Raw genomic sequence first — 10,974 nt, 5'->3', positions numbered from 1 at the left:
AATGACAAGATGTCATCACAACCCCAAACTTAAACCATTCCTTGTCCTCAAGGAATTTACTTGCAAAGCTGACAATTGACAGTGAAATAACAATTACCTATTCAAGCAGTAGTACCCAAAAGTTCAACACCTTACTAGCTAATGATGAGCTAGTTTGACTTGTATGCATCCACCAATTCACAACTCCACGCAAATATTTGAAATAGGGTTCTACCAGTCGACATGCAGATCTACATATTACCATACGCTTGAAAAGTTTCTAAACATCAATCAAAGTCAATATCATTACACACTTTTGAGGTCTTTAGGGTTATAACGGGGCTTAGGTGAAAGGTGGGACATATTTGGATAAGTAGGCTACACAAAATTAGAGTTAGGCATTCCTACGGAAGTTAAAGAACAAATTCAATCCTACGATCATTCACCTTGTGGAATAACAATCAATGCAAAGGTACTAGAGAATATTTATAACTTTTAGGGACAATTGAGTTTGAAGTTACTCGCATGTTTCAAAGTTTGGTCCCTTTTTCATCATTCATTTCATCTTTTTTTTTTTTTCATACATCAATTTTTGAATGTATTTTTGCATTTTGCATGACAATTCTTTTTCTTTTTGTTCTCTTATTCTCTAGTACCCCCACCCCAAACTTAATTGGTTGCAAATTCCAATAGCAACCCCAAACTTAATTTTAAGCAACATTCTACAATGCCTAACTCAGAAAAACAATAAGGGACAAGTCCTAAAAGTCTCTAAGTTTGTAATGTAGTTTGTCACCGAACAAAAAGTTCTAATCCTACCGGCTCAAAGGGGCTAAGAAAAGGATAAAGTTTAACAATTATAGTCAGGGTAGGCTTCAAAAGGCTCACAGGACCAAGCACTTTTGCCTCAGTGTGTAATTAACAAAGACCAATCAATAATAGAGAAACAATGCAAGTTCTAGAAATGTAGTTGCATGGAAAACTAAGCTAAATATAAGTAAATTGAAAAACAAAATATGGCAATGGACCTTATGGCTGAGATTTCTGGGAGTATGTGACTACCTAGCAACGCCGTACACTTCGCCTTTGAAAACCAAGTCACTCCTCCTTTTGAACTTTTGGAATACCACTTGAACAACTATTTGTTATCAAACTGTAAAAAGTCAACTAAACAAACAAATTCATCAATAATAAACAAGTGCAGGAATAATTACATAAACGGGGGGAATAAAACCGAGTTAAACTTAATTAAAAGCAATTAAAATTGTTCGAACATAAAATTAAAGTTACATAACCAAAGTGCTGAAACAAAAACAGAAAAATAAAAATAGATGGGCCATCAGTAGCCCACTCAATCCTGCATCTGGTCCTCCGGAATCCAAGTGTTGGGGTCCTCCTCTGCATAGGTATCCTCCCCAAAGTGCTGCCTAGACTGAGCTCCACCAGCAGCAAAGTCAGCTCGGATCTCCTGCTCTCTATCCTGAGCTCGACCTCTGGTGACATCAAAGTAGTGGTCCATAGCCTCCTCGGACCCATCAAAGCGCTCGAAAGACCCAGTCATCTTCCTCCTGTTGAGGCAGACTGCCTCAGTGAACTCCTGACCAAACCTCGGACGGTTCCAATACTCCTGATCTGACACCTCATTCATCCAGTTGGCATGGCCGAACATGTAGTCCAGCATCATAGGATGAATAGGTGCATAGGCACCCTGCTGGCTGCTCCCCTCTCCAGCAAAAGTCTGACTATGAGGTGGTGGCTGTGGCTGTTGCGGTGGTGGCGGTTGTGGCTGTCCTGCTGCTGCTGCCTCGGCACCCATGATAGTCTGCATGCGGTCATGATAATCCTTGACAAAGCCATCCATGTAAGTGTCGGTGATGGGCTTCATCATTGCTGCACTCAAATCATTAGCAAACAAATCGCACTCATCCTCCTCACAAAGCCAATTGATAAGGCTCAAATGAGGGAGTGCCTTCTTGGTACCTGAAGCAAACATATAGATATTGTCGGCAATTAACTCACCAACATTGATGGGTGCACCATCAAGAATAGCAGACAGCGTCAACAAGCGGGGCAGCGGAATCTCTGAAGTACAAGAGGTGCCCTCAATAGTTTGCACCACAAAAGATGCCCACGCCTTTGCATGGGGCTTGAAGTCAGCCCTCAACAGCATATGTGACCCTCCATGCCACTTAGCACCTTCAACACAAATCTGCATTAGCAACTCCTCCCACCTTTCATCATCCCAATTCTTGCACTCCTTCATCCTCCTCTTCACATCACAAATCTCCGGTGGCACAATCTCCAGCAACTGATTAATCCTTTCCGGGCTATAGTCTATCTCCTTCCCCCTCACATAGGACACTTACTTCCTCCCCATATACCTAGCATTGGAATAGAATTCTATCCCAATAGTTTTGTTGGCCTGCTCGAAAATCATACTAACAAGGGACTCCCACCCTCTCTCAGTGATCACTTGATGGAATTCAGGGTTGGAGATGAGTTTGGTGAAATCAAAACCTCTCTCCGGGATCACCCTATAGCCTCGGATGTCCTTGAAACGGTCACGGGCAGCAGTATTATAAAACCGGTGGTTGATGGACGGTGGGGGTGCGGTGTTAGGGCTAGGTTTGACAGGTTGTTTGCGTTTGGGTGCTATTTTGGCCTTTTTGGCTGGTTGGGATGTGGCTTGTGACTTGCCTTTGTTGCGGGTCTCAACCATGGTTAGGGTTAGGATTTGGAGAAAAAAAACTGGATATTAGGGTTAGGGTTAAGATGGAGATAATGGGTTTGGTTGTTTGTTGGTGATGATGAAGGTGTATGGTAATGGTTTGGTGATTAGAAGATGAAAAGATGAAGATTTTTGGTAGAAAAGGGTTAGAAAATCGTAGGTTAGGGTTCTGGGAAAATTTTGGCAGAGTTTGGCTACTTTTGGAAGTGAATGGAATGAAAATCGTGTTGGATATATTTATAGGCTGGGAAAATCGTGCCACGTTTGGCCAAAAACGTGTCACGATTTTGTTTTGTAACGGTTAAATTTTTGAAACTGCTAAAATCGTGTCACGTTTGGGCTAAACGTGTCACGATTGTTCATTTTTGAAAATTTTCTTGCCCAGAAATCGTGTCACGTTTTGGCCAACGTGTCACGATTTCCAATTGTCTAATTGCACCAGTTTGAGACTTAGAAAAAATATCTGAGAGGAGCTTCAGAGGGGGGGCAAATCGTGTCACGTTTGGCCCAAAACGTGTCACGATTTGCACAGTATTGGAAAACAAAAAATTTTCTTCCTCTGTTCGTTTCAGCAAAAATCTTTTTGTATTTTTGAATATTTGAAAGCAATAAAAAGGAAATAAGAAGTACTACCTGAAATCTAAATGTGGGTTGCCTCCCACCAAGCGCTTCTTTACCGTCACTAGCTTGACTCATGACGACCCCTAAGGATCATTCAAAATAAGTCCTACCCTTGCCTTCGGTAGGTCGCCACCCAGATATGGCTTAACTCTTTGCCCATTTACCTTGAAACTTCGGTCACCTTCAGGTGTCATCAACTCGACAGCTCCATGAGGTGACACACTTTTCACCAAGAACGGTCCAGACCACTTTGACTTGAGCTTTCCAGGAAACAGTTTCAACCTGGAATTATACAACAAAACTAGTTGCCCACAGTTAATATCCCTAGACACTAAGTTTTTGTCATGATACCTTTTAGTCCTGGCTTTATAAATGAGCGCATTTTCATATGCTCTAAGCCTCATCTCCTCCAGTTCATTAAGTTTCAAGAGTCTTTTCTTACCACCGGCTTCTTGATCAAAGTTTAAGGTCTTAATGGCCCAGTACGCCTTATGTTCTAGCTCAACTGGTAGATGACATGCCTTTCCATAGACTAACTGATATGGTGAGAGCCCGAGGTGAGTTTTAAAGTCAGTCCTATATGCCCATAGTGCGTCATCTAATTTTTTAGACCAGTCCTTCCTATTTGACGCAACTGTTTTCTCTAAGATTTGTTTCAGCTGACGGTTTGAAACCTCTGCTTGACCACTTGTTTGTGGGTGGTAGGGAGTTGCAACTTTGTGCCTTATGTTATACTTTTTGAGCAAATTTTCAAGAAAATTATTGCAAAAGTGCTTCCCCCCATCACTGATCAAGACTCTAGGTGTTCCAAACCTAGTGAAAATGTTTTTATGCAGGAAGTTAACAACTGTCTTAGCATCATTAGCAACACAAGGTATCGCTTCAACCCATTTAGTGACATAATCAACACAGACAAGAATATGAAGAAAAGAGTAAGAGGAAGGGAAAGGTCCCATAAAGTCGATGCCCCAACAATCAAATGGTTCAACTTCGATGATTCCTGATAGGGGCATCTCATTCCTCTTAGAGATGTTACCTGTCCTTTGGCATTTGTCACACTGTGCAACAAAGTCGTGGCAATCTTTGAAAAGGGTGGGCCACCAGAATCCACTTTGCAAAATTTTTGCCGCGGTTCTTTCTCCACTATGGTGGCCCCCATAAGCTGAGCTATGGCAGTGCCACATGATACTATGAGCTTCCTTACCTGCAACACAACGTCTTATCAAACCGTCAGTTCCTATCTTAAACAGATACGGGTCATCCCACAAGTAGTGGTTTGCATCCTTGAAGAATTTTTTTCTCTGAGGATAGGTCATATCATCAGGAACTATGTTACCGGCCTTAAAGTTCGCAATGTCAGCAAACCAAGGCCTTTCTCCAATAGCAAACAGTTGTTCATCAGGAAATTCGGCCTTGATGGCCTTCTCTTTGTTTGTCACCTCATCATTTTCCAGCCTTGATAGATGATCAGCTACTACGTTCTCTACTCCTTTCTTGTCACGAATCTCAAGATCGAATTCTTGTAGCAAAAGGATCCACCTCAACAGCCGAGGCTTTGAATCCCCTTTGGTCAAGAGATATTTAAGAGCTGCATGATCTGTAAAAACAATGACTTTGGAGCCTATTAGATAAGAATGAAACTTTTCCAATGCAAAAATTACAGCAAGCAACTCTTTTTCAGTTGTGGAATAGTTAATTTGATTCTCATTTAAAACTTTGCTTGCATAGTAAATTGCATGGAAAAACTTGTTCTTGCGTTGGCCTAGAACTGCACCAACAGCATAATCACTTGCATCACACATAAGTTCAAATGGTACATCCCAATCGGGTGCAATGATTATTGGTGCAGTTACCAACTTGTTTTTAATCAAAGAAAAAGCATTCAAACATTCATCATCAAAATTAAATTCAGTTTCTTTGACCAAGAGGTTACAGAGGGGCTTGGAAATTTTTGAAAAATCTTTTATAAAACGCCGATAGAAACCAGCATGCCCCAAGAAACTTCTTATTCCCTTAACATTAACAGGTGGAGGGAGCTTCTCTATAACCTCTATTTTAGCTTGGTCCACCTCTATGCCCTTCGCACTTATTTTATGCCCCAAAACTATACCTTCGGTCACCATAAAGTGACATTTTTCCCAGTTTAAAACAAGGTTAGTTTCGGTGCATCGTTTAAGGACAACATCTAGGTGAAATAAGCATTGATCAAAAGACTTACCAAACACAGAAAAGTCGTCCATAAATACCTCAATATTCTTCTCTATCATGTCAGAGAAGATGGAGAGCATACACCTTTGAAAGGTCGCCGGCGCATTACACAGCCCAAAGGGCATCCTCCTATAAGCAAATATACCAAATGGACAAGTGAAGGCTGTCTTCTCTTGATCTTCTGGAGCTACCGCAATCTGATTGTACCCCGAATACCCATCCAAAAAGCAATAAAAGGCTTGGCCAGCCAACCTCTCAATCATTTGGTCCATGAATGGTAAAGGGAAATGATCCTTCCTTGTTGCGGTGTTCAACCTCCGGTAGTCTATACACATCCTCCAACCAGTAACAGTACGGGTGGGTATTAATTCATTTTTTTCATTAGCCACCACCGTCATTCCACCTTTCTTTGGTACCACGTGGACCGGACTTACCCATGAGCTATCAGAGATAGGGTAGATCATACCTGCATCTAGTAACTTCAGCACCTCTTTCTTTACCACTTCCTTCATTGTTGGGTTAAGTCTCCTTTGAGGTTGAACCACCGGTTTGTATTCAGCCTCCATGTGTATTTTATGCATGCAATAAGCTGGACTAATACCCTTCAAATCAGAAATGTTCCACCCCAAAGCTCCTTGATTGTCTCTTAACACCCTCATTAATTTTTCTTCTTCCAAAGGTGTCAAGGTATTGCTGATGATTACTGGTTTAGAGGCATCCTTAGTGAGAAAAACATATTTCAAGTGAGAAGGGAGTTCTTTTAATTCTGGATTTTTCTCTCCTTCTCCACTCAAAATAGGAGCATCCATAGAGTGCTTACCCATTAATTCTTCTATTTTTACCGGACCCAACTCTTGCTTGCTTGCTGCTAGTTGCTTCACACAATCACTTACTTCAAGATCTTCATCATGCTCACAACTCTCTATAGAATTTACAATTGCTCTTTCAAGAGGTTGTGGTGGTTGAGGTTCACGAGAGTTGTCTTCTACTATTTCTTCAACAACATCAATCCGGTAACACTTGGGATTTTCCTCTCGGTGTTTCATTGCTTCGAAGATATTGAACACCACTTGCTCATTATGGAACCTCAACATTAGCTCTCCCATCTCAACATCAATCAAAGCACGACCAGTTGCAAGGAAAGGTCTTCCTAAAATGAGTGGCATATCTTCATCTTCAGCCATGTCTAAGATCACAAAGTCTGCTGGAAACACAAGATCATTAACTTTGACTAGCACATCTTCAAGTATGCCAACAGGATAAGAGATTGACCGATCAGCTAAAGTAATGGTCATTCTTGTTGGTTTTGGCTCCCCACACTTGAGCTTCTTCATCATTGAAAGAGGCATCAAGTTGATACTTGCTCCTAGATCACATAAAGCTCTTCCAATGTCTACCGGTCCAATGGAACAAGGGATAGTAAAAGCACCAGGATCTTTCAGCTTAGGTGGTAGCTTCTTTTGAAGAATGGCGCTACAATTCTCGGAAAGAGAAATATTTTCATCATCTTTAGGCTTTCTTCTTCCCGTTAGCAAATCTTTCATGAACTTGGCATACAAAGGCATTTGATCGAGAGCTTCACTGAAAGGAATATTCACTTGAAGTTGTGAGATAAGTTGCATGAACTTCTTGAATTGTCCTTCCTCCTTCTTTTTCTTCTTCTCTAGATGAGGGTAAGGAAGCTTCACATATGATGGAATAATTTGTGGCTTGTCTCCATCTTTCAAGATTTGACTCTTTGACTTCCTCAAGATTGAGTCTTCATCTATCAATTTCTCACTTTTATCTCCCTCTATTTTTTTCTTCTTTTCATTTTCAACTACTCCATGATAATTTTTATTTTCAACTACACCCTCATCATTTTTTTCAACTACATCGTTCTCCTCCACCTCAACTACTTCATCAACCTTCTTTGGAGCTTTTGGAACTAAAGGTGTCAAAACCTTTTTGCTCCTCAATTCAATAGCATTACAAGACTCATTCTTAGGGTTATCTTTAGTGTTACCTGAGAATCCGCCTTTACTTTGTTCAGCCAATTGCTTAGCTAATTGCCCCAGTTGAGTTTCAAGCATCTTCCTAGAAGCTTCATTGTTCTTTCTTTCAGCTTCTTGACTCTTCTTCATCTCTTCAAAGTTGCCTTGAGTCATCTTCATGAAGTTCATCATAGTTTCTTCAAGAGCTGATGGCTTCCTTTGTTGTTGTTGAGGAGGAGTAAGCATCTGAGAATTCAAAGCATTGTTATTTGAGTAGCTTAGATTTGGATGCTTATTAATGCCTGAATTGTAGTATTGATTTTGCCTTTGATAACCTCCCATGAAGTTAGCTTCTTCACTTGATCCTTCCGGAACGCATTCACCGTTGGGATGTTCTTCACCACATAAGTCGCACTTGATTGCAGCTACTTGTTGTTGTTTATGAGCCAAAGTGAACCCTTGAAACTCCTTAGTTAGAGCTTCAATTTGTTTGTTCATAGCTGCTTGGTTAGCAAGGATAGCAGTTTGTTCACTCACACCAAACACTCCTCTTTCCTTCTTCTTAGCTTCAGCACGATACTCATTTCCAGCCATGTTTTCTATCAAAGCTTGGACTTCATGATCAGTTTTGCTCTTGAGACTACCTCCCGCGGAAGCATCTAAGAACATTCTAGTGTTTGGTGTTACCCCCTCAGTGAAGATTTGGAGGTATTGCTTCTCGGTGAACTCATGATTAGGGCATCTCTTAATAAGCAAGTTGAATCGCTCCCAAGCATCATACAATGATTCACCTTCACCTTGCTTGAAGTTAGAGATCTCCATCTTCTTTTCCCAATATTTAGACATAGGGAAATATTTCTCCAAGAACTTCAGCTCTAACTCTTCCCATGTTTGGACAGTCCCGTTCGGTATTGTTAGCAACCAATCTTTTGCTCTTCCCGTCAAGGTGAAAGGAAACAGCCTTAGCTTCTTTTGTGCTTCAGTTACGGTGGCTGGTTGCACACAAAACTCGCAGGTTTCAGCAAAGCGGCTCAAGTGTTCATGAGGACTCATAGCTTCAGTCCCATCGAATTGCTTGTCCCTCAAACCGTTGAGGACAGTTGTCTTGATGTCGAAAGCTACGGGGTTAGCTGGTTGAAAAGTGTGGGTCAGTTGACCGCGATGAGTGGCTAACCCGTAGTCTCCAAGCTTAGGTCTTGGTGGTACAACTCCTTCCCCTTCCATAGTTGCAGATTTAGGAGAAGAGATTGTTTCAGATTCACTTGAGAATTGCTCCGGTACTTGTTCTCGAACACCCGGTGGAACGGATTGAGCTAACCTTTGCGATCGGACAGCTTTACGAAGTGCTCTAGCAGTTCTTTCAATTTCCGGATCGTACTCTAAGTCGTCCGAGCTCTGTTTACCTCGCATAAACAGCAAAATACCTTAGTAGCACTGCACAACGCAAAGTAATCAAGTGAATATGAAAACAGAAAAATAAAAAATTAAAAACAGAAAAATTAAATTGCAAAAACCCTAAATTATAACGTAATTGCCTTGTTGAAATAATTCAACAGTCCCCGGCAACGGCGCCAAAAACTTGATAGATCTCTGGAAAGTGCACCAAATACTATCGAAGTAGTAAAAATATCGATCCCACGAGGACTGTTTTTAATCTCAATAATTCAACTACGTTGTATTTTAGGATGTATAAAGGTTATTTTGATTTGCCACTTGGCAGTAGATTGGTTTGATTGCATAAAAGTAATTGCTAAAAATAAATTGGTTTTCAAGAATAAGAGAGAGATGAGTTTAGGTCTTTCGAATCATCTATGTTCCCCTAATTGTTATGTTGCACTTATTCGTATGAATGATCTTCTAATCCCACGATAGTTAACAAAATAGTCCTAATCAATCCCTTGAGTTAGGACCCTCTTCTTAAACTACAGCCCCTAATCCCTTAGGTGGTCTAATAATCTTTGAAGGTTTAAAGCACGTTAACCTAATATCACTAATAAACGATTATCCATTCCTAGACTAACCATGTTTATTAGAGCAATTCAATAGGTCTAAGTAGAAAGCTATGGTCAGTAGTCATTCATTCTCACAAAATCATATTTATATTTGATCAGGATATAAAAAGCATTAAGAACAATTGAATTGAATAAAGACTAGAATATCATTCACAATAAATAGAGTTTCACAACATAATATCTCAATTAGGGTTACAACGAATCATCTCAGACCTAACCTCTAATGGATTTAGCTACTCATAATAGTGTTTACAAATAACATAATCATTAGAGGTAATAAAACATACACAAAGTGGTTGGAAGATGAAGAAATCGTCCTCCTGGTCTTCCTTGCAGTTGCAAAATCGCACTTGGCTCTCTAGAATTCGTAACCCTTGTTTTTGGAATAGACTTCAGCATAAATAGGCACAGAAAATCGCCCAAATCGTGTCACGTTTTAAGTGAATCGTGACACGTTTTTACCTTCTGGAGCAAGAAACTGAATTAGGGCTTCACCAAATCGTGTCACGTTTTACCAATCGTGACACGTTTTCATAATGTCGAACCAAACCTTTCTGAAGCTCTTAAATCGTGTCACGTTTCTGATAAATCGTGACACGTTTTCTTTCTTTGTATTTTCTTCAGTTTTTCTGCTCTTTTGCTGCATAAGTCTCCTTGTGAACTCCATTTTTGTGCTAAAATACATATAAAATTACGTAATGACAAGATGTCATCAAGTCCAGTCCCCCTTGCACTTCCAAGGAGATTTCACTAAGAGTAATATCTGATTACAATTGCTCAAGCACACAAGCAAGAGACTTCCTTTGCTCAAGCACACAAGCTAGAGACTTCCTTTGCTCAAGAACACAATCAAGAGACTTCCTGCTCAAGCACACAAGCTAGAGACTTCCTTTGCTCAAGAACACAATCAAGAGACTTCCTGCTCAAGCACAACTGCAAGAGACTTCCTAACTAAACAAAATTACACAGAAAATTGTTTAAGGTTGAACACTTGATATACAATCAGAGGTGCTCACAATACAAATCAGATACAGACTCAATGGACTTAAGAATTTCTAAGATATGACTTTGAGACACAGAAATTCTAAGTGAATGCAGAACAATTTCAGCAGAGGTTTGGCACTTGTAAAAATATTGAGAGTCTGTTGTTCAGCATTACCAAATCTCTAGGTCTTCACTCCTTTATATAGAGGTGTGAAAGAGACGTTGTGAAATTGCCAGCACACCAAAGAGTCGTTGTTGAAGCTTGATCTTTCACCTTTGATCTTTTGCCTGATTTGGTTGTTGTCCTATGAAGAACCAATTTGAAATCCATTCCTTATCCAAAGGAACATATATGCAGGCGAAACCGTATTCTGGAGCTGTTTTCTTGTCTTGTAGCGTGGACACAAAACAGAGTAGTGGAGAAGGTGGTTGTACAGTTCGTACAAAGTACAATGTCAACGCTTTCATC

General features: G+C 40.3%; 1 non-coding gene across 1 annotated transcript; it reads left to right on the top strand.

Annotated features, from left to right (window-relative positions):
• The first annotated feature begins 8,233 nt into the window (after positions 1 to 8,233).
• Positions 8,234 to 8,339, top strand: LOC146917434 (small nucleolar RNA R71). The gene has a single exon (XR_015017250.1). It is a non-coding gene; the product is annotated as a small nucleolar RNA R71 (small nucleolar RNA).
• The last annotated feature ends 2,635 nt before the right edge of the window (positions 8,340 to 10,974 follow it).

Source organism: Medicago sativa, chromosome 6 (genome assembly GCF_051527215.1).
Source record: "Medicago sativa cultivar Bolivia chromosome 6, Bolivia_mono, whole genome shotgun sequence".
NCBI classification, from domain to species: domain Eukaryota; kingdom Viridiplantae; phylum Streptophyta; class Magnoliopsida; order Fabales; family Fabaceae; genus Medicago; species Medicago sativa.
This window is presented reverse-complemented; position numbering and strand designations above follow the sequence as displayed.